The following is a 5,911-nucleotide window of genomic DNA, read 5'->3' as shown; positions in this document are numbered from 1 at the left end:
AGACCGAGGCCCCAGGGTTAAGTGACTTGCCCAGGGTCACCCAGCTAACAGGCGCTGAGATTGTGTCTGCAGAAGATGAGCCTTCCTGCCTCCAGGCCCCGCACTCTGTCCCCGGGGCCGCCTCCCCCAGGCCCTGCCCCTCCGGGCCGCAGCCTTTCCGTGTGCAGAGCCCTGGGGCGTGAAGTCCTGGTTCTTCTGTGTCCCTGGATGGGGCTGCGATGTCCCTGGTGACCCGTGCCCTGCCCTGCTGAAAGGGTCAGGAGATGCTGGCCCCGAGAGAGCCCCCTTCCAGGAGAGGAGTGACTGCTTTCTTCTGGCCCCCCCCGACCCCCAGGAGAGAAGTGACCGCTTTCTTCTGGCCCCCCCGGAGAGGAGTGACCTCTTCCTTCTGTCCCCCCAGGAGAGAAGTGACCACTTCCTTCTGGCCCCTTAGGAGAGGAGTGACCTCTTCCTTCTGGTCCCCTCCCACCCTGCCCCACTCCCTGATCTCCCCACAGTGGAGAAATGGGAATGTCTGGTCTGAGCATGGCAGGCCCCCAGCGTGACCCCTCATTCTCCTGCTTCTCCTTTCCTCCCCAGCTCTACCTTCGGTGGCCTCTGCTCTGCCCCAGGAGGACAGCCTGGAGGGAGAGGGAATGGCTCCTGCCCTGACAGCCAGGCCGGGGAAGGTGAGTGCCACTTGCTGCTTTCCTGAAATACATCTCAGGCCAGAGACCGTGGGATGAGTTTCTTTGTCCTATGCTACAACCCTAGAAATTATGGGCATCAGAGAATCATGTATTTAGAGCTAAAAGATACCATAGATTATAATCTATTTATCCAACATCACCTACCCTAAAATTAACATTCATTTTTAAATTTTGGATTCCATATTCTATCCCTTTCTCCATCCCCTTCCCTACCCATTGACAAGACAAGCAATAAGGTACCCATTATGCATGTGAAGACACAGAAAACATTGCTGTATTAGCCACATTGCAAGAAAACAAAAAAATTAAACAGCCATTGAAATAAAAGAAAGTGAAAAAAAATCCTTTATCCACCTTTAGAGATGATATCTCTTCATTTTTCTTTTCTTTTTTTGTTGAGGCAGTGTGGTTAGGTGACTTGCCTGGGGTCACATAGCTATTAAGTGTCAAGTGTCTGAGGCCGGATTTGAACTTGGGTCCTCCTGATTCTCGGGCCAGTGCTCTATCCACTGTGCTAGGTAGCTTGCCTCCTCTCTTCATTTTTCATCTTTAATCCTTTGGAGTTTTCATGCATGATTATATTGATCATAGTAGCCAAGTATTTTACAGTTGATCATTGTTAAAATGTTGGCATTACTGGCCACAGTGTTCTGATTACGCTCACTTCATTTTTCCTAACTTCATAGAAGTCGTCTCAGGTTAATTCACATCTCCTTTGCTATTCAAACTTCTTCATATTTGTCATTTCAAACTGTATAATAAATCTATAGTATCCATATGTCTTTTTTTTTGGTAATCCTTCTTTGTTAGTGAGAATTCAGATTATTTCCTATTATTTGCTGCCCCCAAAGCATGTTCTTATTCATATTTTTTGTGTACAAACTCACCTGTGGCCTTGTTCTCATTATAGAGAAAGGGTATGGCAGCATGGTACAGTGAAAATATTCCTGGATTTGAAATTGAGAAAACCTGGGTTCAAAGTACAGATCTGTAATTTACTCCATTTAGACTTTCAGCAGGTACTTTCTCTCTCTGGTTCTCACTTCTCTAATTTGTAAAATGAGCAAATTGAACTCTCAAGTCTCTTTTATTTCTAAATATATGAATTGGAAAGCAGTGGTTCTTAACATCCTTTTCAGCTGTAAAACATTTTCCCATAGTGTTGCAAATAGGAGATGGTAGTCCCCCATGCTCACCTTTGCTTGTATGGTTCCAGGAAATTGAGCACAATCATGTTCACTAGGAAAAAAGCAAATTAAAAAAAAAAAACCCACACACATTTAAAATTGATGTCATTGGATCCATTGACAACAGCAGTAAGCAACCACTCTTGTGAGGATGCAAAGAAAAGGAAACCTGGCCACTGCCCTCAAGGAGCTTACAGTCTAATGAGAGAGGAATTCTGCTAAAATGCCTGTTATGCACTAGTCATCGTACTGGATTATAGATAAGCAAATGAAATAATTCCTCTTGACAAGGAAGTTACATTGAAACTTCATAACAGTTAGAGTTATACTTGGGTAATCACAAATATTTTTGGTCCTTCAGGTATCAGTGACATTCCAGGATGTGGCTGTGGAATTTACCCGGGAGGAGTGGATACATTTGCACCTATCCCAGAAAAAGCTATACAGGGATGTGATGCTGGAGAATTATAGAAACTTGGTGTCTTTGGGTAAGAATGGCTTCCCCTTTGCAGTCCTGTTCTATATGATGTTGACTTTCAAGATTTTAACAGTTATTCTTTGACATACAAATATTCCCTAATCCTTGTGTAGCTCAGAGACATGGTACTTGTGCTTCCTGTTTCCAGGATAAAGGTCTTTGCTTACTGTGCCTAGAAACTGATTTCTTGATTTGTTGTTATTCTCGAGAATGTATCTTCCCCTCATTTTTGCTGCAAATCCAATATTTTCTGTTTAATTCCAATGTAGGTTTCATCATATACGAAGTGTTCCCATTGTCTAAGCAGAGTCTAATGAAGTATTTTTCCTTAGTCCTACTCTGTAACCTATTCCCACTTAATAGAATATTTTTCATTGGTCCTTTGTAATATCCTTGGGGTCTTCCTAGCATGCTTACTTTTTTGACATTTCTTTTTTTTTTCTTACTAATTTCTTTCGATTTAGCAGCAATCGCTTCCATATGCTTTTGAGTTTAAAATTTTTCTCCCTCTCCCTCCCTGCCTACCTCCCTAAGATGGTGCGCAATCTGATATAGGCTATACATATACATTCCTATTAAACATATTTTCACATTAGTGATATTGTAAGTACATGCTTACTTTTTTCCCAAGGAGAGTTTGCACTAGTTTTGATTTCTTTTATTAAGTTTTATGGATGTTTATTTTTAAAAAAAAATGTAAGTTCTCCTTCTATCTCTACTACATTAAAAAAAAAAAAGAAAAAGAAAACCCCTACCTCTCCTTCCAACTAGGCCATTGAGCCTGCCCTGGTTGAAAAAATAATCACAAAGAGAATCAGCTAGCAAATGCAGTGCCTTGGATGATAGAAGATAAATTTTGTCCCCTTATTCCCCCACTTTTATACAAAGAGTTTATAGGAATATTTCATCTCTTTGTTCTGTGATTGAATTCTGAGATACCTGTGTCTAGCACTTTTTCATTTTCAACAAACAGGGTTTGCAGTTTCCAAACCAGATGTGATCTGCCAATTGGAAAGAAAGGAAGCATCTTGGATGCCAGAGGCAGATATTCTAAGAAGCAGCTGCTCAGGTGACTACGTAAAAACCAGGGAGATGGGTCATTGTAAAATACTCCTTTCTTGGTCATTGTAGGTCAAAGCTCTTTTAACATGTTGAACAAGGTGGTCTTATTAAAGCTTCTCAGGCCTGTTGAGAAGAACTGAGACTTTAAAATGTCATTTTTTTAGCTGAAGAAGTTACTTTTTTATGCATCTTTTTATTCACATGTACTTCCACTTTCAAGGAAAGTGTTTGCCTCAGTGTGGGTTAGCTATTTCTGTCCTGTTCATTGAAGATTATCCTATTTTAAGCAGGCATTTTCCTGCCTTAGTTGCCTGAATTCATTTTCCCTCTTAAAATAAGCACATCATTTAAACTATTAACACACCCTTTTGGCTTTTTTGTTCTTTTCTGATGCTTTCTTCCTTGTTGCTTGATGCTTATGTTTCTTTGTTACTGTTACTTTGTAAAATATTTAATCCTAACCTATTTCCCCTTCTGTAAGTCTATCATATTATATGTCATCTGGTTTTTTATTTATGCTATGAAATCATGTTTATCAAGGTACAATAATATGTTCCAATGACAGGATTTGTTTAGCTATAACACTATTACTGGACCTATAGATTTTGAATATTTTGCTATTTCACAAAAAGCTATTGTGAATATTTTTGAGAAATGTCATTCAAAGGAATGCTTTCAGTAACATTTTGAGGATGTAGATCTAGTAGTAGGACCATTAGGTCAATAGTTGTGAAGTTTTATCTAAAGCTTAATTTGCTTTTCAGGAAAATGGCATCAGTAGCTTAATAAGTACCAATTTTACCACGACTTCCAAAATTTGTTATTTTAAATATCTTTTCCAGTCCAATGAGTATTTGCTGATACCTCCAAACTGTTCTGAGGTTTACTTCTTTGATTACTAGAGCTTCACTATTGTTTCCCATAATTATTAATATTTTTCCTTGGGAATAATACCTGTAATATCTTGATCATTTCCCTTTTTGGAATTGGATCTTGCTCTTACAAATTTAATTAATTCCTTACAAAGTAGACATGTTAGATTTTAATGGATAGTTATGGCAATAGTTGTCCAATATGACCACCTTTCCTCATGTTTTTTCTTACTACAGTTTACTCTATCTCTCCTCATGCTAAGCTCATCAATTCTCCTTTTACTTTCTGTTAAATATTTTCCCTTCCTATTTCCACCTTAAATTTTAAGGATACACTTTTTATTGTTCAAGTATTTTTTGGTTGTGTCCAACTCTTTATTACCTGATTTGGTGTTTTCTTGGCAGAGATAATGAAGGGGTTTGCCTTTTCCTTCTCTAAGTCACTTTAAAGGTCTGGAAACTGAGGCAAATATAGTTAAATGACCTGGCTAGGGGTCAGACAGCAAGGCACTGAGCCCTGATATGATCTCAGAAAGATTAGTCTTCCTGACTCTAGGCCCTGCACTCTCTTCACTGTGCCACCTCACTGCCCTAAGGCTACTTTTGCAACTTCTCAGCCATCTAGTTATTAAGTGTACGCTTTCATTTCCGTATTCCACTCAAATGTCAACCATTTACCATAAAATAAATTCATCTTATTAATCTTTCCAGGTAATTTAATTCTAAGTCAATTAATCTATATGTTAATATTGAGTCATCCTATTTTCACATAAGATAAACTGGGATCCTTAGTGAAAGAGTATTGAGACTAGTCCTCTCAAGTGAGATGGTAAGAGAATAGCTCTAAAACCTTTTGAGCAAGTCGGTCCCTTGGGAAATGGAAGAAAAAGCAGGATTATTCAGCTCTGTATTCTTCTTTTCAGGGAGCAAAGACTTTACTGGAGAGAAATTTTATGAATGTAGTGAATGTAAGAAGGCCTTCAGGAGTAAGAAACAACTTACTGTTCATCAGAGAATTCATACTGGAGTGAAACGTTATGAATGTAAGGAGTGTGGGAAGGCTTTCATCTACAATTCAGAAATTATTCTCCATCAGAGAATTCATTCTGGAGAGAAGCCTTATGAATGTAGTGCATGTGGGAAAGCCTTCAGGATGAAGTCAAAACTTACTTTACATCAGAGAATTCATACTGGAGAGAAACTTTATGAATGTAAGGAGTGTGGGAAGGCTTTCATCTACAGCTCAGAACTTAGTCAACATCAAAGAATTCATACTGGAGAGAAACCTTATGAATGTAGTGTATGTGGGAAGGCCTTCAGGAGGAAACAACCTCTTACTGTGCATCAGAGAATTCATACTGGAGAGAAACCTTATGAGTGTAGTGAATGTGGAAAGGCCTTCACAAGGAAGACACAACTTACTGTGCATCAGAGAATTCATCCTGGAAAGATTCATTATGAATGTAAAGAGTATGGGAAGGCTTTTGACTACAATTCAAAACTCATAACACATCAAAGAATTTATACTGTGGAAAAACCTTACGAATGTACTGTATGTGGGAAGGCCTTTGGGATAAAGTCCAAACTTACTTTGCATCAGAGAATTCATACTGGAGAGAAACC

At 39.1% G+C, this 5,911-nt stretch overlaps 1 pseudogene; it reads left to right on the top strand.

Annotated features, from left to right (window-relative positions):
• Positions 1–111: 111 nt before the first annotated feature.
• Positions 112–5,911, top strand: part of LOC114048197 — a 6,435-nt pseudogene continuing 635 nt past the window's right edge.

Source organism: Vombatus ursinus, unplaced genomic scaffold (assembly GCF_900497805.2).
Source record: "Vombatus ursinus unplaced genomic scaffold, bare-nosed wombat genome assembly UNPS02001896.1, whole genome shotgun sequence".
Taxonomy (NCBI): domain Eukaryota; kingdom Metazoa; phylum Chordata; class Mammalia; order Diprotodontia; family Vombatidae; genus Vombatus; species Vombatus ursinus.
The sequence above is the reverse complement of the archived record's forward strand: the minus strand, read 5'-3'. Positions and strand labels throughout refer to the sequence as shown.